Here is a 321-nt window from a genome sequence, read left to right on the forward strand (position 1 = left end):
TATTAGAAGCCTTATGCAAAAGAACCATTGTTGAACTCCTAGTATCTTGTATGGTGAAGCTCTGCATCATTTCCAATGGTTTTTTGTTGTTGTTGTTATTACTTCTTACTGTCTTTGATTGTTTGATCAGTCTTACATTCTTACATCTGATGGACTGAGGAACTTCATTGAAGATTACAATATGTAATGTAGCAACCATTGTTACTTTCTATCATTTAGTTTTCAGGTCATGTATCATTTTTGTTGTTTTTATGTTGTTTTGATTTTGTCTTCATTGTTGTTTTGTTAGTTTTTTATCTTTAAAATTAAAATATTCTGTCT

This window comes from Chinchilla lanigera, unplaced genomic scaffold (genome assembly GCF_000276665.1).
Source record: "Chinchilla lanigera isolate Chin_1 unplaced genomic scaffold, ChiLan1.0 scaffold00010, whole genome shotgun sequence".
NCBI classification, from domain to species: Eukaryota; Metazoa; Chordata; class Mammalia; order Rodentia; family Chinchillidae; genus Chinchilla; species Chinchilla lanigera.